Genomic DNA, 25,639 nt, shown 5'->3' with positions numbered 1-25,639 from the left:
CATGTTTTTAAATTGTGGAATTTGATTTTCTTTATAGATTGATGCTAGAGTCCCAAATCGGTAAAATACTATTATGAAGGGCATTAACTTTTGCAAACATAATAGCGTTTTCTGGGTTATCTAGATACATTATAACATTTTGGCAATCTAAGTTTAATTTCGTTATGATCCCTAAAAACTAAGATGGTTTTGTAAAGAATTTATCGCCATTAATACTGCAATTTGGAATATTTTTAAACCAGATTGTAGTTTACTTTGGTTTTCAATTAATTTCACAATAGTTTTGTCAAGTCCATAATAAGAAATATTATTAGTTATATTTTTAACGTTAAACTTATCTTTATTTATTTTAAACGCTTTCTCTATGCTTTCTGTGTGATTAATTATTTGATTTAAATCTACATATCTATAAATAGAAAGGAAGTATAGCATTTACTAGTTTGGTAACTTGTACGTCTGTCGTTACTATTCGTTCGGTTAGAACTGCTACTAGTAGAAGAGTCAACATTTTGATCTTCATTGGTTTCCTGAAAGAATATATTTTTACTAGCCTTTGTCCTTTGCTTTGCTTTTAATGAAAGCATATTTTTGATCACTAAAATCTGGTGGTTCTTCACTATTTTGGTTTCTCTTTAAGATAATTGAACTGAGGTGGCTATTAATTGATGAAAATCCATTTATCAAAATAAATAAGAACTAAAAGTTCAGATTTTCACGAAATTATATATTTTGACATGACATTTGTTTCGACAACACCGTGTCTTTATCAAATGTGATAAAGATAAAGACACGGTGTTGTCGAAACAATTGACATGTAAAAATATATAATTTCGTGAAAATCTGAACTTTTAGTTCTTACTTATTTTCTTTAAGATAATGTCTTCTGTTGTTTTTTCATTTAATTCCTTTATTTGTTGGTACAATTTATTTGAGTTTTCTTTATGCGATTCAACATAAGAAGAAATAATCGCGTTATCATTTAATATAAAGTCACGTATAATTTAATCCGCGTCTCCTAAGTTGTTTAATATCGAGAATTCTTGACATAATTTTGTGATCAGAGTTTTTTCTTCCGAGTTCATGTGTTGGGTAAGGATTACTCCTTTTATGTCCTTATTTTGAGATTTCGTACGTACTTTTACATTGTCAGATATAATGTTATAATTGTAAAATTCGGTCAGAGTTAAATCGTTCAACTGGTAAAGGTTGTAACTGTAACTGATATTCTCTCCTCGGTGGGATTTTGAATTTCAATGATAGTGAAATTATTTTTTGCATATGAAATAGCACATGGTATTTCTAGATTTTGTAGTTTTTGATTTTTTATAAAAATATCGCCTTCGATTTCACTTACTGGTATTTTCTTTAAAGATGTTTCATGAGGATTTACAGTTAGAATAAAGTTTGGGTCTGATTGTTTTCTATATTTGAATCCTATTAACTTTTTATTTAATAAATAGATGTTCAGAGTCATATTAATTAAATCAGTTAAGCCTATTACTCCGTCAAAAAGTCATGGAAATCAAATAAGATAAACTCTATTCGAGAATAGATGTTAAATTCAGAAAATGCTTGTATGCTAGCTTACTTCCTACTGCTGTCTTGGAAAATATTTTTTAGCGATAGTTCGACGTAATATCGAGCGTGAACTACTCGTGTCTATTAGTAGTTTAATATTTCGTTTTACATATTTGAATATGCTGTAAAGCGATGTTAGAAGAAATATTAATTTGTACTAGGGTTGGTTGTTTGGCTGAGTTCGTGAAAATTTTAGTCATTTGGATTTTGTGTTTCGACGTTTTGTTCGATGTGCGATGTATTTTCATACTCACTTTATTCATAATTTTCCTCAAATTAGTTGTAATCATTGTACGCGCTTTGATTAACAGAATAATCAAAGTTTTCACCGCATTCTTGGTTAAATAATTCTTCCGCTATAAAATTCGGTGGTTGATTGTTGTTAGTGAAGTAATTTTGTCTTATCGGTCGTCTTGTAAATGAATTGTTTGTTTATCTTGAGATACCTGACATTGGTGTCGGTTTAGGAAGTTGGTTGGGTGATATTTGATTGAGTTGGAAGACATTTCGTGGGGTCCGAAAACTTCCCGATTTGTTGGAAATTTTATTTGAGGTATTTTCCTCGGTTGAATATTTATTGGTTGAGATGGAAATTGTGGTTTTTGGAAATGATTTTGATACAGATTTGGATTTAAAAAATTGTTAAAATTATTTGGCATGAAATTTGTCTTGGGATTTATCCCAGGCTGAAATCTACTTAGATTCGGCTGATTTTGAAATAGTTGAAAATGTTGTTTCGTGTTGAATTGTTTGGCATTGTTTTGTTGGAAGTTGGGTATTTGGAATTGTTTTGTGTTGCTTAGATTCCCGTTTTCGAAATTTTGAAATTCGGAAACATAAGCAATGGCTTCCTCTAAAGAATCAGGTTATTTTAAATGCATGTGGTTTTTGAGCGTTCCGGTGCATCCAGCTATGAATGTATTGAGCGCGATTTTGTTGTAATAATTTACATGGAAAAGTTTTTCATTATGATCTAAATCTTCTGAATTGCTAATCCGCTCTATTACACTATTCTTTAAAAGTTGTAGCCTACCATCTAAATCAACTAAATGTTCGTTTTTGAACGATCTTGTTCTAGTTAATTCCTGAATGAGACAATCTAAATTTCTCCTATCTGCAAAGCATTGAATGAGCGCATCTTTTATGCTTAACCAATCTGTTAATTCTGATTGGTTGCCTCCTATTAACTCTGCTTTCCCTACTAGTTTGTCTATTGATACAATCGAAGATATAGCTATTTAGTTCCGCATCTCCCAGACTAACGTACGAATTTATTTCTAGACACTTGACAATAAATTTGTTTAGCATGTTGCTATTTCCGTCGTAAGGTTTTATGTTATCTACCTTGGAGTTAAAAAGACTCCAATTAAATCTAGGTTCCGCACTACTCATACTACCTAACATTAAAATTGAATTGAATTGTTTTTCGAGATTTTCGATTTCAGAATCGCTCATTAATTGGTTGGTTTGATTTGTTTTCTCTTTTTCTTAACCTAATCGCGTGCAATGCGAGCCGTAAACTATCCCTTCAAGTGACCTTATGCAGAGGTATCGGAGGGGCAAAAGGAAATGGCACTTACGGTTTCGTATTTTTCCGTCTCCTTTCCTGCTCAACTTTACAACTCGTCACATGCGGGTTGTACCTTTGCATAGACTGTCGTTCTGCTTCCCTTGCTGCTGGTTCTGTGTGCTGAAGAATTTGAAAATCCACGTAGCGAATGTCCAAAAGTTTCGAACTTTCCACGATTGGCGATTTCACAGAAACTCCCAGAAGATTCTGGTTGATTGTCCACCACTACTGCATTTAGAAAATCCGTTCCGACTGCGCCACTTAAATGATCAAAATTCGGGAGAGCGTTTTTAAAAACATTTATTTACACAGAAAGCAAAATAAAGTTTTATTCGGACTAGCCGAGAAAAAGGCTGGAATAATTAAGAGCAATTTTACAATATGACAATCGAATAAATAGGGCTTTCGATGCGGTGTCAGCGAGGCGTTATTATCCCTTAGCTTTGGGCTTCGTCTGCAATTTGGAGCATATAACTAGTGGCATAGAAAACCTCAATTTTGTCATACCAAAAAAGCCGTTTCTATGGTCGTTACATATTTGAGTCGGCGATTCGAAGGTAAATTTTTCTAACATGTTAAATATTGGAAAGCGAACGCAGTTTTGTGCTAGTGCTGCGGAATAATAATATGAAAAATAAGTTAGGTTGCTAACATTATTTCTAAATTAAAAAATCTGCCTGGACTCTTATTGGGGACTATCGCGCAAAATAATATTTTTTATAAGGTACGGACTGTGATTCACGTCAATTGCTCTTCTGCATCTAAACCTTCTTTATTCTTTTAAAGAACGAAAGAAACGCAGACTTAAACCAACTTTTTAACGTAACGTCAACAAAGAAGAACATGCACAAACAAAATTTCATGAGAGGTGCAAAAAATCCCTAACTTCTCGTTATATACATGTTAAGAACTTTTTATAAAAAAAAAAACTGACAAATTCTTATTGGGAAGGACTTAAAAACCTAGTTTGAAGTATGAAGTCAATATCCAACTAACCGACACTATTTGTTTAACAAAATTAAATTTGGAGAATTCTTTTTTCACTTATACATTTATTAATTAAAGGTAACGGGCATCAAATGAAAAATAATTCTCCTTCATTCAAAGTTGAGATATTAGTTATTTTGAATCTTTCGAAGTTCTTCTCTGGGGTCCCACATTATAAACCTTATTTTTTATTAAAAATGCGAACAAAATTACCACAGCCTACTGGCTATATCCGTGGTGTCGTTACCGGAGGTAGAACTCTCTATAAAAACACTCGCTTTACAACTTATATAGCAAACACGTAGGCGTACACCTTACCGGCAAGGCTGGCACTTTACGAGAGGACAAAATGTTGATAGAGTAGAACATTGTGAACATTTGCAGAATAAAAACAGTTGCATTGCTTTGATATTTTAAATGGAACACCATGTATATTCTCAATTTTTTGGACTCGCTAAACAATACCAAACAACTAATATACTATGTCGACAATCAATAAAGCCGTTCCAAAATATGCCACAATTTTAATATTTTTTTATTTTATGAAAAAACGAAATAGGTCAGAACAAAAAATATTAGTTCTACTTACTCTTCATTCAAAGCGCAATTCAATAAAATATGAAATTTTAAAAAATGGAATTATCGCGAATCGATTTTTCATACTTTGATCAGTTACGGCAAGAAAACAGTTTGACAGTCCCGGGTTCCTGAGCAGGCCGACTATATAGGGTGGTTGCTGGAACTCCGAGGAATAGCCAGCTAAGAGAGACGAGAGTCTGAGAAACAACCTGTCTGCCAAGCGAACTAGAGAGTAACCGTCTTCCGAGAGAAACTAATGTGGCTGCTGGCCGTTTAGATGTGACGTCTTTAAATAGCCAAATTTACGCTGAGTAAGCGTTTGTGACCTAGTTCTTAGGATCCGTTTGAATTATAATACCCCTAATATAACAATAAACCCTGATTGATATTTGGAGCCAACTGTATGGGATTCGCAATATTTTAAAAAAATCCTTCATAACTACATTTGATTTTCATTTTTTAATTAATTTTAATTTGCATTTTTTTCTCGGACACCCTGAAGTTTAGAACAATGAAAACCGGTATAAATATATTTTAAGTGAAGAAGAGAGAGGAGAGGAAGAATCCGTCATGAGCTATATAAAATAAAGAAAATCCTACTAGTTGAAATTTGCCAAAAAAATATGGTTTCCGTTGACCTTAAAAAGAAATATTTCCTGCTCGTCGAATGCACAATTTGAATACCAAACTGACAAAAAAAGTTTATCAAAATCGATAAAAAAACAAAGATTTTACTGGGGTAGTAAGTCCTTAACGTGGACACTCTGTATATACTTTTTTGTAAGGTAACATACCTAACGTCGGTTCCTTTATAATTGGAAACCAACGTTCCACCATACGTTGTATAAAATATTTTTTAATTTAATTCATTATTCAATCAAACCGCAGTTCCAGCTTCAATTAGTTCGTGTGAAAAAAGACTCCATTAGCGCACAAAAATCGCGTAAGCTGTCTAACATATATTTTTAAGCGGAAGTATACAGCAAGGCATATATAATTTTATTGACTATTTTATTATGTTAGTAGCGGTGAGAAACGGATGCATTGTTGTGACTCACTTGTCAGGTATTTTCAATAATTCAATAAAGAAGGATGTGTTTAATAGTTACTTTTATGAATTAATAAACAAATAATATTATGTTCGGTCCTTTCTTATCACGCGTGGCGAGAACGTCCAGATAGACTATAGCTGGGCCAGGAAACGAAGATATCAATTTGGAAGTAAACAATGGTTAACGGTTTATCTTTTAAACTTGTATGGTTGATCATTGGGAGTCATATACCAAAAGTCATGAGGGGTCTAAGAGAGTTTAAAAATGCGAATACCAAAAAAAAATTGTATTGTGTGAGGTAATGCTAAAGCAGCAGCCTTGTGTGCAGTGCTTACATTGTTGCATCCGCAACCAGTTGAGTACCTGTAAAATATTTTATTAAGAACGGATTCTGACTCTGTTGCTGGGTTTGTGGCAGTCAGTGGCGTGCATTACATATAGGCCAAAAAGCATTGCCTACCCAATTCGTTTATTCAAGACAAACATAAATTGAAAATCTATTTATCTAACAACGCTCATTCATTACGTAAGACATACCTATTTAAAATGAGCTACATATTTTTATTTTTCTAAATAGTAAGTTAGCATAGTCTTTATTACGGTTGCAAAGCCGGAAATATCATACAAAACAAACGCCACCTGATCAACGTCTTATTATCACCTAAAAAACGCATCCCATTACTCAAAGTCGAACGCACGGCCAAAGCTTAACATTACATTTAAATAGGCAAGCAAAAGCAGTGCGTTACTGCAAACAATGAACACACGAAAGCAGTCGGGTCCGTCCGATCCGTCGGATACACAGCGATACCGCGGCCCGCCGCATGGGATATTGCCAATACCGATGTTATTACAGAACTATGTAAGAAACGGTCCCACGTTGTTTTAGGCAAATGATCAATTTTATGTTTTATCAAGATGTGTATTATGTAGAAAATTAGAAATTTGGTTGTAAGTCATCTGTATATTGTTTCCTATTTTATTTGACTGCAAAATCATTCTACCATAAAATATATTAGGCAGTGCTGGAAATCTGGCAATATTGTGTACGATATAAACATGTCGGAGTGTAAGTGCAGTGCTGATGTGAATTGCATTAAAAAATTGAAGACTTTGGCATCATTCAGCAGCAAAAGTTTTGTTGAAAAACAAAAAGTTATAGAAGTTGGACGACCGAAGCCCAATTTATTTATTTGCTGTTATTTGATTTTTATTTTGTTTGAGTTTAAAGTTAAAATATGTTAAGTAAATTTTATAATATATCTACCTACATTGTTCATAATAATGTATTGTGTTGTGCTATATGTAATATATGCGTTTCTTTTGAGTGTTTCGTTTTTTTGGTTCTGTTGCTTACTATACATTTTACTTTTTATGTCCTTTATGGGAACATATAATTAGGGCGTGGCACCCCAAAAATTTTTCGCCTGCGGCGCTATTTTTTTTTCTCTTGCATACCCTGCAATACATTGTACTGCACGCCACTGGTGGCAGTGAAAAGAACACCATCCAACCACGATCAGTATCCATCTGCAAGTAATTGTTTAATGCTACTGATTTCCATACAGCCCTTGCTGAATCTGCAAGTAATAATTCGTGTTTTGCAAAAAACTGTGACACAATCTTGTCTAAGGCACAGAAAATATAAATTGATATACAAACCTGTAAACGAACTCTAAAGGAGTATCGGGGCCCAGTCCCTCTGGTATGCACCACTTTGCTTTCTCATAAATTAAGTCCCATTACATGGTTTTTTCGAATTAGCGAAAGAAAGAATGGAACAAACATACAGATATTTGATACACCAAAGATCGCACTTTACAAACTAAAAAAATAATTTGCTAAACACTATTTATTTCTTAATTGGGTGAATTTTCGGTCTTCGTTACCTGGCGTAGCATTTTAGCCAAACAAGGCGAACACGGCAATTTATAATTACTAAATAAACTAATCTCAACCAATAGCTGCCATTCCACTTACAGAAGCTGTGCCGAAGGTTTGGTAAAAACAAATTAGCCATGGATAAAGAAATAGAAATCAATATAGGGAATCTTGCAAAGACACGAGCCATAGAACGAGATGTATGGGGTCATAAAATAGTAATAACGACCAAATTTAACCCGAAGAAATCGAAAATTAGTGTCAAAGCTAGAATAAACAAATTTGGTGGGTAACCAGATCCGCGGTCACACACTCTGGATTGACAACACATGCTGAAACATAATCCACGGAACGTTTAATTCTATATTTTATTTCCTAGAGTTAAATTCTAACGTGACGTTCTTCGGAAACTCAAATGCTGCTTATCCACCATCGTAAAACTAGAACAAGTCTCGTTAAGTTGCTTACGTCAAGATTGACCTTCGCGTGTTTGATTTTGAGCCGTCGAGTTTCGGCGTTGAATTCGACAAATTATCCAAAACCATCTGCTAGATAGATATCGCGGTATTTCAGGAACTGTTAATCGTTAGTAACCACCCGAAATAGTTCTACGATACATTTATATTAAACTAGAGTAATTCGGCAACATTTAAATCCTGCAGGGTGAAAAAATCTCATTTGCTTAGTTTTTTAATAGTTATTTTTTAATAGTAAAAGCACGTATAGGCCACTTTATTAGGGGCCTGTCCCTTTTCTCAGGAACTACATACAAAAGTTTTATGGATTACATTAAATTTGAAAATTAACTATTTTCTCTATATACAGCACCGGATAGTGCTGGACCGACATTAGTTTTAACATTTTAAACGGAACACGCTATATATTTTTATATTTTAGAATCCTTGCCAAAAATAAAGGTAACTTATATAGAAACAATTTATTCAAATTTTATGTAGTTTAGACAGAAATTGAGATGATATATTTTTTTATGCAAAATTATGTTCTTAGTAAATTTGGTCTTCCACAACTGGCAGTAATGACTACTTGATCAAATGTCAAACACATTTTTACAAGACTTCTTTCTAATGATCTGCAATGACTAGGTATTTTAAAATTATACAGGGTGTGTTAAATTAAAGGACAGAAAACTTTCGTATAAACTTTTTTTTCTAAAAGCAGTAGTTCCTAAGAGAAGGTACAGGCCCCTGATAAAGTCCCTGTACTTCTTAGTTTATGCAGGCGAAGCGCTGAAGCGTATCTGATACTTAAGGCACTAATAAATATTTGTCTTCAATCTTATTCGACTCATCTCATCTTTTCTTTTTCGGTTCTTCTTAAATCATATTTTGGTTTAACTGTTTTGAGTAGCTGTTGTTGATAAGATGCTTCTTGATGCGGGAGACCATTGGCATGTGTGGTCTCTTCCGGATATCCCTTTTTTTTTAGGCCTACTAATCGTGTAGCCGTTTTGATTGGTTTGAACTTGGTCACTTGTTGCTCCATCGCTTGTTCTTTATTTTTATTTATTTATTTATTTATTCAAACACGTTTAATCTATTTATAGTTTAAAGACGTGATTGGCTGTGTCACAAACATATAGCAATTATAGATATATAGATATATATTATAGATATATAAACTGATAATATAGGACTCTATGAAGCAACAATAGAAAACTGTTGAGAAGGCCATTTAGCATAAGCATACGCGAGATTTAAAACTTTTAACCAATGACCTTGCGGCATTCAACAACCAACATGGCTGCTGACAGACTGTCAGTAAATTCGGATGCGTCATTTTTGCGGCAGCATTTGTTCAAAATATGCCTACATTTGGTTAAATGTTCTGAGAAAACGAGTTGTGTATGAAAATCGCTCTTTATAAAAAAAATGATGCAATGTGCAAGTTAGTGGGTGAAAAGTACAGGCATACGCGGAAAGTCAGTAATAGGGCCACTATATTATCTAATTGCTACATGGTCACAAACAACATGCCTGCATTGTTTTTGTTGGCGCCGGTCCTTAAGCCGTTTAAGTTCCCGCATGATTAGTGAATAATTATGTATTTTAAAGTAGGAAACGGAAACAATGTTCTAAAGTTAGTCGCTGTAGCGTCAAAATAAAACGTGCAAAAGTGTATAATTGAGTTAATTAAAATTGAAAATTTGGAACTAAACTAATGTTGGTGGGGGAAATCTGGCTAAAATATTTTCAAGAAGGCGACACACTTAAAATATATAATAATATTTTTAATATTATTAATCGAAATTACCAATTGAACTTCTTCTACATGGTAAGTTAATACAGTAAAATTTTAAAAGATTCCTTCCATATGGAAAACATTTATTTTTCGATCTGTAAACGTCATTTTCGGCATGAAATTCTCAGAAATGGTGAAATTTGGCTACATATCTAGAATTTTCCAGGGGAATCCAAAAAAAAGCAATAACGTATGTATATGGTAGTATAGCTGACAGCCAGACAGACAGACAGACTTCCAGGATATCTGGATGTGGCGCCATCTTGAAAATATTTTAACCGGATTCCCCACCAACTTTTTTTTTTTAATTTTTGTTACTTCTTGTTTACTACATCCGCCTGATAATTTATGATGTGATGTCTAGTAATTATAAGAAAATTATTTAAGTATATGGTGCACATCATTTGGATTTGTTGTCTCGAGTATTTATGATTTAAATCAGTGGCAGATAACGAATATAAAACTCTTAATAGCATGACGATTACAAATTCGTGACAGAGAGTCATTCGTTTTACCGCGAGCACGGTATGAGCTTCCTTTGCCAAGCTACTCATCCGATTCGAATGTTTACGAGCTTATTGCGTGATCTTTCAAGTACCGGAGCCTATTGATGCGATTTTTAAGTAACAAACGAGTTTCCAATAACTCAGATTAATGAAATAATTTCTTCTTTCCTAAAATTCATCCAACGATAAATAAGAAGAATATTCTTCAAATTTTTTAAATTATAATTTTTGTAATAAAATTTTATATAGGATAGTGTGAATTTAAAAAAAATATTTTTAAAAAATATTTACGGATCCAAAGCTATGTCATTCGTCAATTAATAGGTCGACTCTAAATAGATAAATAATTCATTAATTTAACATATGACGTTGCAAATTAAATGATGTATTTGGTTTCAGATTTTCTATATAACAATTTCAGAAACGCGTTCAATTTTTAAACTTCTAAAACGCCCATTAATTTCAGATTTACATTTTTTTTGTGGTACTGTTAGACATGAAAGTGGATTGCTGTTAATAAAAATGAAATGTAGAGAAACCTTTAAAAGAAAAAGTTTTGACATCTTTGGAAAAAAAAACGATGTTGCTAAGGTTAAAAGGCGATGAAGTGGACATCAAACTTATGAGACACTTGATAATGTGGAAAGGTTAGCAGCAAACAAGTGGTAGTTAACACAAGACAGTCCAGCATCACAAAAACACGCAAAAGCAAGCCAACATACACAGGTTTGTTCTACTTAAATTCAAAAATGTTATTCTGATTTTTCGACATATTTGTTTTTTCATCATATTTACTGATACTGATGGTAAATTCTTGCTCAGCATATGGTTGAAGTAATGCACATTTCTAACAGGCAAAAAAAGTTTGTTTTGTTGGGTAAGTAAAGCATTTACACCAATTGCATATTACATGACCTGATTTTACTTTCTAAATAAATTATAACTTATCAAATTATTTTATGAATATGATTATAAAAAGTATTTCTATGTAACAACGAAAATTGTTAATTTGACAAACAGTTGTTTGGAATTATATGTATATATTTGTGACTATTCTTCAGAAATAAATAAATCAGTATTTTGGCATTTTTCAGCTATTGATTGATTGATTGACAATTTTTATATAATTTCAAAGGGTGCCTTGACTGACAAATAAAAATATGTTTATGTTTGACATATAAAATGTATACAACGTATACAATGTAAATAACGTTGATGGTTGAATTATTGTCCAAGTCATTATTGGTCTTTAAATAATCTTAGACAAATAGACAAAATAAAACCCAGGGCTACTAATCAATTAATTTATGGTGTGGTATCATAGATGGGCAAATTTTGGGTATGATATTTATAGATCAAAAGTTAACTGGAGATCATTATTTGCAATTTTTAGAGCATCAATGTATAGAAGATTTACCCCTAAATATATCAGCGCTGATTATATGACAGCAAGACGGTGCCCCTCCTCACAATGTTGTGCAAGTTAAAAATTTTCTTAACATGGAATATCCCAGGGGTTGGATAGGGAACACCAAAGCCAGCTAAAAGCCCCGACTTAACTTTCTTTTGGGGACACATAAAAAATTATGTGCACAGAACTCCTTGTGATAATGCCGTGGAACTTCGGCAAAGGATTTCAGAGGCAATCAATCAGTTAAGAGACAATCCGAAAACTTTACTAAATGCAAGACATCATACAATTTTTAGTGTGTCTTACCATTTTTCTAAATGCCATGAATTTCTAAATATATCAATTTTTTGTGTTTTTGAGAAGTTAGTTTATTATAAATTTTATTTTCTACACATATCTTAAACAATACTGTTTCATCATTAACCAATATTGTGGAAACAAATTCGTTGCGTAAATGTATCTATATCTACATAATATATACTCTTTTCTACTATAAATTTTGCAATATTTTTCTATCACGCCCGCTGTTATCATTTCAGTTTAGATAGAGTTTGTGGTGTAACCATAATAAATTCGATCAGCAGCTTAGTCTGTTGTCCACAGAATAATTAACTTTCTATTTCTGTTTTCACTTTTAGGTTCGAACGAAAATGTTATGTGAGTTATTGAGATTGTTCTATCAATTAATACCAAATTTATCACGACCTATTTGTCATGCTAACAATTTTAGTCTTAAATAATAATCCTTTAAATCTCTTTATATCTGATTAGAATGCTGTTGTGTTTATTAATTGATTTTATGCAAAGTACAGTTTTAACAATAGTAGTGCATCTCGCAGCAATAATGTGTAGCTTGGATACTCTCCGAATTTTAATGGGGTCGACAGGCCCGGGCATCCGGCATTTCCTGGAAAAATTATCGACTGGAAAATCGTTTTTCCTGGAACGTAAATACGGCTCGTGAAACAACAGCGTTTACCAGATATTGCAGAATTGCACAGTTATTCAATGTTCGTTTCAATAAAAAAATCCAAGGATTCTCTGATTGATATGCATGGTATGCATGTTTATGTTTATATATATATGCTTATGTTTCTAATAAATAAAAATTTCCTATCCCTGAGGAGAGGCCTGCAGGGTAAACAGTCTTTATGTTATAAGACATAGTAAAAAACATTTTCTTTTAATTTATAAATAAAATTTCATGTTTATTGAGTTGATTTTCGGTGCACCAGAATTTATATATTAGCGGATTTAAAAATATGGTACCCCCCTAGGTACGAAAGGTTGAGTTATGATAAAGGTTGAGTTATAATAATCTAGTAATCTGGGCAGCGAACCAACAAAAATTATTATTTTTTGCATAACTCTCATTATTATTATTTTCTGTTTCTAATATAAACACGAAACCAATTTTGTAAGTTACAGTAAAATGTGTCAACACAATCAATCATCAGCGTCCGAATTAAAGCAAAACTCATTCGCAACCAATGAGCTGATTAATAAAAAAACATTTTTACGCAGCCGGGTTAGCTTGTGAATACCAGGATTGCAATAGAAAAAGTGTCTTGCATGCAATGCAATGTTTTGCATTGGTGTTAACAATACCTATAGATATTCAAAGGCCGGATAATAGAAACAAAATATTAAATATTCATATTTAATATATATTTATATTAAATATATCCTATGGAATGTTCTTTATGACGATTTGATCAGCCTGGAGCTCACTAGAGGTGCAACGATTATAGCATACGCTGATGATGCGGCACTGATTGTTGGTGCAAATGAAGATGCATGTCTGATGAATAACGTCAATACCTATCTGAAACAAATCTCTCAATGGATGTCAGACCATCAGTTAACCATAGAACCAACCAAGACGAAAGCCCCACAAATAGGATTCGTTATCTTGGCATCACATTAGATGACAAATCGAACTTTGGGGGACACATAGACGTGATTATAGGCAAAGCAGTGCAAAAAAATGGCAAAATTAAAAAGATTGCTACCAAATGTAACAGGGCCAAGAGCTGGGAGGAGACAGATGCTGTGCAGTGCAACGCAAAATATAATAATGTATGGAGCAAAGCCATGGAGAAAGCAAAAACAAAGTCCTTAGCGCATAAAGAAACATGCTTCTGCGAGTGATCAGCTTACATGACGACATCAACGGTTGCACTTCAGGTTGTGACTGGTGTTCTACCTATGGACTTACTTATAAAAGAGCGAATATATATATATATATATATATATATATATATATATATATATATATATATATATATATATATATCCCACTATCTTCCAAGCGTCCGTACATTAACAATTTGCTATTTTCCGAGCGTCCGTCTACAACCGGGCGTCCATATATGGACGCCCGGATGCAGCGCTATAGAAACGGTATAAACAAGATCTAAGTAGTCTAAATTAAAATTTTCACAAAGACGCTACGATCATAGTAAACTGATTTTTCTTGTATATTGTTAGTTCAGCTGTATACCCGGTAGAGGCGCGAGACCCAGTCTCTGTATATTTTACAAGATATATTCTACTTTCAGCTCGTCGATTTCCAGGCGTCCTCTGCGCCTTTGTTACGTGGCAACACTGTCACTATTAACTTTTGCAGACTGGCGCGAAATTGTGGGGTAACGGCTCTGCTTCGCCTAGTTGTTTTGTTTTTCATATTGAATGAACTCGATTGGCGCTCCGTAGTTCGAGCATGTAGAGACGGTGGAAATAAAGAATTTTATTTTTTTACCACGAATTCGGAAGTAGGCTAAGTTGGAATTAACGTAAACGTAACACCAATACACAAGACTTTTTTTTTCTATTAAAAAATTAAATAATTAATAAAAGTTTATTTTCGAAATGTGTGGTAAAGAATTCAAAATTTACAAAAATCATATTTATATCCTGTTGCCAATGCCGTACGCTTTATATGATATTAGAATTTAAAACAACATTCTGTGACACGTCGCCAAACTCTTTTGTTTCGCTTGCTCTCTTCGTGAGAAAATCCGCTCATTGCATAAAGTTATTCTTTTTTCAACTACTTGTCCGCCCGTTGCATTTTTTTTTACCTTAATTCAATGAACTCGCGTCTGTCTTTACTTAGAAGCCTGACTAGATTGAAGTCAGTCGTTAAAGTCGGACAACAAACGCAATAACAACACCCAAGACTCCAGGTGGGAATCGAACCAACAACTTCTACTGCAAGTCGAGTTGGCAGGTCTAACGACTTACCAACCGAGCCATCCTCGATCACTTAAAAAAAATTATATTTTTTATTTAGTTGCACAAATTGCTATTTTTCGATTATTTTATTATTATTGCATTATATAATCTTCAGATCCATGAAGCAACATTATTAAAATGTTTTAATTAAACAAAATGGCACCAACAAGTTTTGGTTTTTTTATATGCGAATACTATGCAATAACTTCTGAATCTTTTTTAATTTTTGGGCACATTTTTAGATTTATTACTTTCTTCCGATAATTTCTGCTAAATGCTATTTAGAACGGTGTTCGAAATATTAAAAATATCGAATATAAATATTTATATTATAGAAATATTGAACATAAATGGTTGTTTAATGCAATAGGAAAAGAAGTTGTCGGAATTTGCAAATTAAAATATCATTTGCTAAATACTTATCTAAATAATTAGGTAATAAAATATTTTGATTTTATGGTCTAATAATATTTCATTAATATTAATAGGTCGCCTATTAAAGTGCGCAACATATAAGAACTATTTTATTGAACGATTTAAGTTGTTGACTTTTGCTTTTAATCAAACCAAAATAAATGTGAAAAGTAACATTTCTATATTTTAGTAAAAATTATTATTTTGAAATGAACTTTGATAAAAGTTATTCGATAAAAGTGTTCTTTTTAATAGTTATTTTTCTTCATTGTGCCCTAAGATATAAATAAAAATGAAGTTAAACAATGAATGTGAGGGATGAAAAGTAAAGTACAATGATGTATCACCACTGCCACTGAACAATATTTTCATATATTACTTTTTTTAATGTACCTAAACTTAAATCCTAACAATGAACCTCTGAAATAAAGTATCTTTTTAGGTGATTTTCGACATATTCTCTATAAAGTTTTGCCTCGGGATAAAAAGTGTCTCTTTAGTTCCTTGGATATCATCTAAATTTTTTTCCCAAATTGATTTAAAAAAATCCCCCTTTTACATTCCTGCTCTAAAATACGCATTATACAGTGTGGGTTAAAGACGTTACGTCTTTAAGCGAGCCACTGCGGATATTTCCGGTGATATATTAGCCAGTGCTTTGGTTTGTCGATTCTGATGGTCAAGGTACACGCATATAGTATGCAACACCTTGTAAACTTCTTCTTTCACTCATTTATTAAGCACTCGCTCCATTCGTGCCAAATAAACTAATATGGCGTTTATCAAACTTGTTTAGCAAAGATTTCTGAAGATTTTTTTTTAAAGGAAACTTTCACAGAATAATGTAAGACTATTTACAAATATTCTGCATTCTACCTGCGTCGGTGGTTGATAAATCGAACTTTCTGACGTTTCGCCAACCATTCTGGAGATGTCACAGCTGGTCCTGTTCATAAATTTGACCGTTACAAGAAAAATATGTTCCAGACAAGCATTTTTCAATTTGGTTGAATATGTTTGATTCCAGATTCCCGAATTGCAATATATCTGAAAGAGCTATGTCAAAACTAACCAGAGAAACAGAACAAAAAATATACGACTATGACAAATAGAGTCATAAGCAGTTGCCGAAAACAATAATGACACCGAAATCTCATTCGATCAAATTAAAAATTAATCAATGTAATCGATTCTTCTACCAGCGAAATATCCGAAAATTAATAGAAATCTCTAAACAACCAAACAATCTTAACCGCGACTCTGATTTTCAACAATATGGAAATCCGAGACAATGTTCATGTCACTCTTGTAGCTCCGCCTCTCTCAAACAGTATATCAGTGAGTTCAGAATAGAATGTGAGCAAGCTTCACTTAAGCTCTGAGGAAGCCATCAGGATGCTTGGTGAAACGTCAGCTAGCTTTATTTATAAACAAAAGATGCAGAAGCGATCTAGAAGATTTGTAAATAGCCTTCTGAAGAAAATGTTAATTTTAACGAGTAACGAATGCCGTTTTCATCGCAGTTGTCTGTGTTCTTTATAATTTTTTTTAATTAAACTAAAATAGTAACTTCTAATTATTCCAAATAACTAACATCGGCCCATTTTAGACCAACATTAAGCACAAACAACACAGTAATATTGCCTCAGTTGGCCAGTTGAAATTATATTACATAATTTCTAAATTAACAGTTTTTCTTAGTTTGGTACCATAATTTATTGATCTGCAAATAAGTCAACTGTCAAGAACTTAGTAAACAATTTTAAAAAATAATATTCAAATATTAGTATTTACTTTTTACAAAACTTCTGGGTTGCATATGCGGCAAAGAATACATTGGTGAAACCGGACGAAAAATATCAACTAGGCTCAAAGAACACGAAAGAGCCTTACGACTAAGACAAATAAATTCATCAGCTGTTGGCGAATTCTTGTATGTAATCAAACAAAGCTCTAAACAACCAAAGAATCTTAACCGCGACTCTGGTCTTTACCTGTCACCAACATGGGAATCAGTGATCCGAGACGGTGTTCATGCCCCTCATTTAGCTCCGCCCCCCTCAAACAATATATATACAGGTACAGAGTAAAATGCGAGCCAGTTTCACTCAATCCCTGAAGAAGCCAACAGGAAGATTGGCGAAACCTCAGCAAGTTCGACTCAGCAAAAACCGGCGCAGGAGGAAACCAGAAGTTTTGTAGAAAGTATTACAGTAGCCTGAGGAAGTTTCTTTGAAAAATTAATAATAGTATTTGCTTTCAATTATTATTATTATTGGTTAGGTTTATGTCCAAGCAGCGCCTGGCTAACGTAAATACATGTGCAATATTTCTGGCAAACATATTCAAGAATCAAAAAATTCAAGAATTACTTTCCAAAATCGGGCGACGTGTTAGAGAAAACATCTACACAAAGAAATTAAGTTTAGCAAAGAGCTTTAAAAACTACCAAATCTACAAAAAAAAAATAATAAAATAAAAAATAAAACAGTTAGCAACAAAACATTTTTCAAAATATAGCGAAAACATGAATCGCCTTATACCCGCTCGACTGTGCACCGTCATGTTAAAAAGGAGAAGCGTGTTCTAAAGACCATATCTATTTATATGTACTTTAATACACAATCAATCGGGCAACGTTGCTCGGACGCTCAGAAATCTGCCCAATAAATGAAAAATATACATGCGGACGCTAGGATGCTGAAATGTATAAGTTTTCCCGTGCATATTGGACGCTAGCAAGGTACCTCTATAAAAGGACGCCGACATATAAGTATCATAAAACTTCACAAAAATGATCTTCGTAAAATCTGTCCTAAGGAAACTCAACGCCATCTCGTTTATAAAACTTCAAAATATTCACTTGTTAAAGTAAGGATCTTGAAGAAAACGATACTGGACGCTCAGAGACGGATCCATGAAAGGACGCTCGGAAAATAGCGGGATGTATATATATATATATATATATATATATATATATATATATATATATATATATATATATATATATATACAAGAACACAAAGAACAAAGGGACAGAAAAATTAGGGCAAGACAAATATCCTTGATAGAGTTGCAAGACAGGTGAGATAGAGAGACAAAAAAAGCGCAGTGGACTAAGAGGCTGATAAAGAATATTAAAAGCTGGATAGATTGTGTGCATCGAGATATAGACTATTTCTTAATACAAGCATTGACTGCACACGGATGTTACAGGGCGTATGCGAAGCGTTTTCATAAAGATGAAGCAGATCGATGCATATACCTCACAGAGGAAAATACGGCAGAGCACACTATATTTAATTGTGACAGATGGAAAGATATGAGACGGGATGCAAGTGATAAAATAGGGTACACACTGACGCCGGATAATATAATTCAAATTAAGACCCTAAAAAAGGAATATTGGAATGTGGTGCACAAAATGATCCGTAACATTATGAGTTCAAAGGAAAGAGATGAACTCGAAAGGCAAATGAGAACCAGCACTTAGCCCGACTGCCAGATGCACCTGAGGTTATGTCTACAAACGGTTCCGCGTTTATCCAACGTGGCGAAGAAGGAGGGTTTTAGTGGGTAAAAATTCCACACGGTAGACTGTACGGGCAGGATAGTGTCGTCTTGAAGATTTATCCTCTCAAAAAAAAAATATGTTTATGTATAAATGTACAAATTAATTATTTTTTCAACTTAAATATGGTCTCTTACATATTTTCAAAAAGCATCTTCAAATTTAAAACTAAAAATTGATTCCATCTACCAATTCTCAGTCAGTCAGTTCTAATAATCAATGGTAAATTATAGTTTCAATTGGATGTAACGCTGTTCTTAAATTTATAATTGTAAGTCTACAACTGTCAAAAGTATTAATTTCATCATATAATACTGCCATACACCCTCCCAATTTTAATTTAATTGAATTGAAAAAACCATAGGTTCTCACTAAAGTCTACGAATATATGCGAACTCCTCGAGATTCTCGAAATGAAAGTTGTTCGAAGGACAAATCACTAGGGAATCGCCGGAGTAAGGAAATAGGGGTAGGTAATATGGGATAAATGCCAGGCGAACGCCAGCAAGAAAACTATCCGGTTTTGAATATTTTTCTGCCAAGAACTTCGCGATAAATTTTACGTTTTAAATTACTCTAGTTTAATTTAATAAAAGTTGCTCATTAAAAATGATTTACTGATTTAAAATATCATTCAGATAGTAACAAATCATACCTACAGTGGATACAAAGCCCGCTGCTAAAATGAAACAAACTAAAAACCTGGTTAGTTAGAAAATGAAGGGAAAAAAGACAATATTAGACAGGGACTAAAAAGAAAAAAAACATTTACAGGGTAGGTTTTTTTTTTCTTTCTATATTTAGGTAGGTACTTAACCAAATTGTAAATATTAATTTTAGATAAGCATGGTGTGATATGTCTTCGTTAAGAGTAGAAATCAGCAAAGAGGGGTTTTGTGCGCTGCATGAACGGCAAGAGTTTCTTGTAAATTTCCTTTTATCGAATTTGCCTCAATAAAGTCAATTATGATTATTATTATCACTAAAATCGAAAAAAGAATGTTTACTGAAATATGTTAGTTAATTAGTTTCAAAATATTAATTAGTTTCAAAATATCAGCAATACGATTGGCCGAAATATATATATTTTAGTAAAGCAAGAATGGACCTATGGTTCTGAAAATAAATTAATTTTTTTTATATTTAAATTAATTAAATACAATCTCGCATATGTTAATTTTACGGTTGAGGTTATGGTTCGCGTTATAAACTTAGCCAGAACCAGCGCGTAGGTATATACAAATTTTCTTAGAAGTTTTATTATTTCCATATACCGTGTGTCCCATTTAGAACTGTACACCCTTGTAAAATCTTTGTTTATGGTTCGATTTTGAGATCTCTCAAAAATGAACCAAAACGTTTTTGATTATGACTTGGACCTAAAGATATGACCAACTGGGACTTTCTAAAAAAGAGAGAAGTATTATTAGGGAATTTTTAAAGAATAGATTGCAACGCAACTATACCAATTTCTATAACGTTTCAATACTAGGTGTTTGAAATATCGTTTGCTGCCGCTTAAGGCTGTACAGCCTTGTAAAATCGTTGATTCCGGTTTGATTTTGATAATTTTTTTGTATTGGATAGATCCTTAAAACGTACTAGACCTTATTTTTTAATGCCAAATATCGAGCAGAGCTAGTAGAGATTCCTCTAAGAATCAAGTGTCAACGAATTCTTATTCTACATGGTTGAAATATTAATCACAGTACAGTTGCGAATATAAACAGACATTTTGACCGCTAAAAGTCCTTCTCGATTCTCCGCTTCAAAAAAATGTGTCAAGTTGACCATCACTATTTGAAAAAAAGAAAAAGAAATTCCTAATAGCCCGCTTGGCCATTACTTCAGCTTGATATAATAAGCAAATAAAAAAAAATCGGAATGAAACTGTAAACAAAAACTTTACACGGATGGGCCTTAAATGCATTAAAACATGATGGAAATTGGTATAATTGGGTTCTAAGTACTATTAAGTAAGAATTCGTTGCCCAATTTATTCTTGAAAACATGCCTAATAGTACTTCTTTTTTTTGTTAAATAGTCATATACAATACAGTTTTATAAAACATAATTAATATAGGTATAACTTTAATAGTTTTTATTTATTCTGATTATACCATATTTTTCGTGGTTGTGAAGCTGTTAAATTTTAACAATTCGTTCGAAAAAAATTGTGTGCAATACGTGCAAATTCGAGGGATACTTGTTGCACTCAGCACGATTGCAGTTCTCGAATACTTCTTGAATTAGTTTTGGTTAGTTTATTTTAATTTAGTTTACTTTGATTAGTTTAAATTGTAACCAGCAATATAAATATTTTCAAGCTGGCCATGTAACACAAATATAGAAATATGGTTTGTGAAAAAAATTAAATCTATCATTCATATTTTGTGAAATTGGGTATTGGGTCAGTCCGATAATCGATCACATAAGTTAATGGGACAAATAGGTAGGTAAGTACTTCAGACGCCAGATTCCCAAGTGACGCATATTCCGTTCTTTGAAATTTTTTGTAAAAGATCCAATCAAGGCAAGAAAATGTGGTTTTTGTAAATTTTGTAAGGAAAATTGAAACAAATAAAATAAAAATTTAACGATTTAATAAAAGGGTTGCAATTTCACACTTAAAAAATGTTTTTAAACTGAAATAATAACATATAATAATATGATACAATAAATTATATCTTTTAGGTAGGTAAGTAAAAAAAAGTAATTAGTTGATTAAATTTTAATTGTATTTTTATATTTGAGTTTCGCAGAACAGTAAGATCTAATACATTTTAAGATGCAAAGTTTTTAATGCTATGGGTTAAATTACATAAATATTGAACAACAGATAGCTTTATGTATTGATAAACATTGAAGACACAGATAACCTATAATTTTCATTTTTAACTTACCTAATACTGAGCCTCCAAAGCTAGGTAATAGTATGGACTATTTATAAATCGTGGCCACGAACAAAATTTCTGTCCGACACTTTGCAATAGCGAAAAAATCAATCAAAAATAGTCACCAACAGTAGGTAAATAAAATTTTTGTTCACACTGTCCACTTTTATTCAAAGCGCGAATTGTTTTCGAGGGTTATTATACACAGTTTTATTTTTATAGATGTCAGTGAAACAAATATTTTTGCAAACGCGAAATTTTATTGTATAGAAGCCAAATCCCAGGTTCTCAAAAAACATTCTACAATGACAAAACCGACATTGACTTTTCCTACTGGCGACATCTTTGAGCAGAAATATAAACTAGACCGACCTTTAGAAATCAACATACCTAATATGTATGCCAAGTTTCGATAGATTCCTAATGTGATGGCGCTGCGGCTCATTGTCAGATATAAAGGGAAACTGTTATTACAAAAACTGTTCCATTTTGTGTTTGACTGTTAAATTCTTTTCCTTAGAGCTGGTGCTGCATCATACGGTCATCGTGGTGGACCAATAGCTGTTAAACTAGTTAGTTTCGAACCTATTTAAAACAAATACCAACGCTCTAATACAGGGTGTTTGAAAAATCAGCGTCGTAGAGTGCCATCCATGAACCTGAATGTGATTTTCATAATTTTCTTAAGTGTTACTTAGTTTGTTGTGTATGAAAGTGTTCAAAAAATACTTATTTATAAAAATACGTTGTCAATTTTCATGATTCCTAAGAGTACTTTTAGTGGCTTACTCAAAGTAAATATCAAAAATTGCCAAAAAGTTAGTAGCGTACCTCTCATTACCTTCGGCAAAAAATATTTAATACATTGTAAAAGCAGTTTTTTTTAATATTTCCAAAATAAGCATTTCCGAGTTTCTACTACTACTACTCCATACTTTAAAATACTCAATACGCATTAACGAGGCGTACCACTTATAGAGTCAGCTTTTATTAGGCGCATTCTTTTTTGTGAAGCTCTGTTAGTAATTTTCTTAGTTTTAGGTACTAACAAAACGTGTTAAGAAAGCTTTTTTCTGCAGCCAAAGTGATTCAAGTGAAATTAAAAAATATTTCGTGTGTGAAAAAATTACAAACATTCAATGGAATGCAAATGTAATTTTGGAAGGAAAATATTAAATGCTTATATTAAAAACGATTAGACATAGGTATAGGACATTATTGCGTTTTATTTAAAATAACGAATTTGACACCGGTTTACCGGTCATTTAAAAAATTTTCATGTTTTAATTCTTGCTAGTTATAGTTTTAGTGTAACATAATGGAACGTTTTCTGGTGCGATGCTCTAGATGGGCTAGACAAGAAAAATATTTCTTATTTATTATAGTAGAGGGCACTATATTTACAGCGATTTATTACAAAACAGGTTCATATTCATAAAATTTCTATGTATATTCCTTCTGAAATTCATGACACACGAGATTCTATTAAAATGAAATGAAAATGAAAAATCAAGAAACTAATTTAAATGAAAAATGTTAGAAAGTACAACGATTTACGAGTAGGTAATACGTTTAATATCTCTATTTTCGTTTTTCTTGGAAGTATTAGCAAATGCTTATTTCAACAAGTATAATAGGGTGTCGGAAGATATATTAATCAATTTTATTTTTTTCTCGTAACACAACACAACTTTTCCTATTTTATAAGAAAACAGTCTCAAAGCCAATCGACAAAATAGTTATAGATAGATTTCCGTACATGTATCCTTCAAAAGTTAACCTCTCATCAAAATTTTACATTTACAATTTTAGAATCAGCATGCTAAAATTACTATAACGCTCAAATTTAGGACATTACGGAATCAGGATTCGCTTCTCGACATATGTATTTTTGGACACATAGGGCTTATGTTGGACGAAAATATTCTGTTATAGCTGGGCCCACTAAAACTAACCAAAAATATTTAATCTCAGAAGACTCCTTTACAAAAACCGCTAACGACACAGCAAAATTTGATCAATGTCACTTTTAAAACAAATCCTCTCCGCCTCGCTGTTGGCCTAGCTGCTTCTAGATTGTTTCAATTTCTAGGATGCTAACTGGTTCCACAATCGAAAAAAGGATTATTGGCAGTATGTTCGGTAATCTCTTTATTTCATCGCTTTATTAGTGATAACGCCGAAGCAAATATTTATGGTGATAAAAATGTGTAATGCAATGTCAGTTTTCGGATTAAAGATCAATTGAGGGTCATTATTTGCAGCCATTTGTACTCTTCCTGCGATACCGAATGACATTATGTATATTTTTACCGTATAGAGATCAAAATGTTTACATGTTTCTCACACGGTGAGGTAAACCCACTCGACATAATGAAAGATGACTAATATATATTATCCGACATGTCATCCCTCTGTCTAAAAATCAAAAATTCTGTCTCTATGGTGAAAAGAACAAACTTGGACACGTGACCCTAAAATTTTAAGTATTTTTTTAATACGTACAATATGTAAAAACGGTAATAACGAATAACAATTTTTAATTTTCTTGGTTTCGAAGCTTGTACTTTTCACTAACAATTGTTATTATTTTTTCGTTATCTGTCTTACATAACAGCCATAATTTTTTTAAATATGTTTCATGCTGTCATTTGTTAAAAAAGGCAACTTGCTGTGAGCTTTACCATTTTGAAGTTTGCTTGTTCGATTTTAAATTTAAATTTTGAACTTTTTCACAAACATGATATCACTGTTCCACTGACTGATTTGACAACACCGCACTACCAAGTTTAATATGTTTTTTTTTTCATTCTCATAGCTATTTCATTTTTTTTCTTTTTAAGGTCAGGAAGAAAAATGGAATTGGCAAATATTAAATGTATTTATTTAAATATCATTGAATATTTTGCACTTTTTGTAAACATTATCGGTGGGTTAAATGTTTTATTTGAATATAAGGTATATTATGCGTAGTCCGTTCATATATATACAGATATAAATAACCGGATCCTAAAAATTAAAACCGCTATCAAACAAATGATTCATTAACACCCGTTTAAATAAAATGAAATGAAATTTAATTTTATCCAGTTCCCCTTTTTCACGCATCATCGGAACAATAGCACAAAACAATTTGTAAATGGTAAAACATGGGTCGTAAATACAATGATTATAAATGTTGGCGGAAACCTCCCACATGCCTTGCGGTGAATGAATAATTTGGGATGCGAATTTTCTGATCACAATTCTGTACGTGCTCAAGACTTAAGACTCCTGAAAATCTGTTCATGTGATAGCGCATTATATTTAAGAATGGTTTCGTTGGTTATACCATTACAAATGTGCTTTAAATATAACAAATATTTTTTAAAAGATTTTGAATACTGCACTGACTTGTTTCAAAGCACAAATTGTTGAATCATTTTCCGAATTGTTTGATACAGTTTTCAAGCATCAGTATTAGAGAGAAAATTCAAGAAAAAAAAGTTTTTACCAAAAAAAGTTAAAATGATACACAGGGTGTTCCAGTTGGTTCAGTTTTTGAAGTGTCAATAAGAAACCACGAAATTTTCATATTCATATATTGTTGTGTTTTTCACTCTTTAATTATAATTTCATAACTTTCATGGCTAATTTTTCAAAAACCCACGGGCTACTATAATACTTTTTACACAATTTCTGGAGTCCAGAAGTATAAAAG

At 32.5% G+C, this 25,639-nt stretch overlaps 1 protein-coding gene across 2 annotated transcripts in view; it reads right to left on the bottom strand.

Annotated features, from left to right (window-relative positions):
- The window catches only part of LOC132708217 (cAMP-regulated phosphoprotein 21), a 47,590-nt gene extending 25,334 nt beyond the window's left edge, over window positions 1-22,256 (bottom strand). Inside the window, exons 1-2 of one of the 2 annotated variants that reach the window (XM_060680408.1) lie at window positions 21,949-22,256; window positions 3,159-3,408 (exon numbers count right to left, since the gene is read on the bottom strand). The gene's annotated coding sequence lies outside the window, so the exon portion shown is untranslated. The remainder of the gene's footprint in view (window positions 1-3,158; window positions 3,409-21,948) is intronic. The other variant, XM_060680402.1, reaches the window with a different exon arrangement.
- Window positions 22,257-25,639: the final 3,383 nt, after the last annotated feature.

The sequence above is a fragment of the Cylas formicarius genome, unplaced genomic scaffold (assembly GCF_029955315.1).
Source record: "Cylas formicarius isolate icCylForm1 unplaced genomic scaffold, icCylForm1.1 PGA_scaffold_10__41_contigs__length_53128322, whole genome shotgun sequence".
Lineage (NCBI taxonomy): Eukaryota > Metazoa > Arthropoda > Insecta > Coleoptera > Brentidae > Cylas > Cylas formicarius.
The sequence above is the reverse complement of the archived record's forward strand: the minus strand, read 5'-3'. Positions and strand labels throughout refer to the sequence as shown.